The following is a 1,136-nucleotide window of genomic DNA, read 5'->3' on the forward strand; positions in this document are numbered from 1 at the left end:
GACAAAGGGGAATATCAAAGTCAAGTTCACCAATGAAGCATTTTATACTCATGACAATGGTTGGGGAAGTTCTAACCTTGTCTTTCCTAGAAGGATACTGGAAAGATCTGCTCTGTTCTCCCTCCAGGAATCGGAGGAAGCAGGGACCTTCAAATTAATAATTAACATCACCAATGTCAGACGCTGTGCCAGGTACTGCACTAAGCATCCTATATTCATTGAGTCATTTGTCCTCACACCACCCCTCTGAGGTTGGCTCTGCCATTGATGAGCTAGAATACAGGCCTCAAGAGGGCAGAGACCTGCCTAACTTACTCTTCTCTTTTTTGTGGTTTTTAAAATTGATATATTTGTATGTCTTACTCCTATTCCAGAATGTAGTGCAGTTTGTTGGAACATAATAGGTAATTTTTAACAAATGAACCCCATTTTACGGTTGTAAAAAACTGCAGTGTAGAGTGGTTAAATATCTAGCCTAGGGTTGTGTAGCCACGTAGGGGAGGCAGCGGTGTCATTGGAGCTCATACAGGGAAGGAAGGGGGCCTGTGGTTTCACTGCTCTGTAAGCAGCGTGTTCTTTTGTCCCCATTTGCCCTTGTCCTCAACTGTTCCTGGCTTCCCTGAGTCCAGAGTCCCCGGATCTAGTTCTCCAGAGAATAAGCCTCAAACCCCATGTCCAGGCTGGGGGACAGCAGTCACTCAGGGGCAGGGGCTGGGGAGGAATCTTGGGGCCAAACTGCTGTGTGGGTGGATGGATGGATGGATTTTCTAACCACTTCGTTTTCAGTCAATGCTCTTGTTTTCATCCTCAGATGCACCCCACTTTCTGAGTTGCCGGGTGTCACTACTTCCCGAGCCTTTCAAGGGTCCTGCACCTGGAAATCGGTCTACTTTTTTCTACCAACTCAGATCCAGGTCTGGGGTCATTTGTCTGTCTTCTTCGTACATAGCTCCCACTTCGTCCTGGTGGGTTTTGCCCTTTCAATTCCTTTACTGTCATTTTAGTGGGGTTTCAGAAGGGAACATCAGAAAGCACATTTGTTTGTAAAACCATGCTTAATCAAAAATCCCTTCCTTCTCTTATTTTGTTATCTTATTTTTTAAAGGTAAATCTTTTTCTGGTTTCAAAAATTAATG

Source organism: Propithecus coquereli, unplaced genomic scaffold, assembly GCF_000956105.1.
Source record: "Propithecus coquereli isolate 6110/MARCELLA unplaced genomic scaffold, Pcoq_1.0 Scaffold130, whole genome shotgun sequence".
Lineage (NCBI taxonomy): Eukaryota > Metazoa > Chordata > Mammalia > Primates > Indriidae > Propithecus > Propithecus coquereli.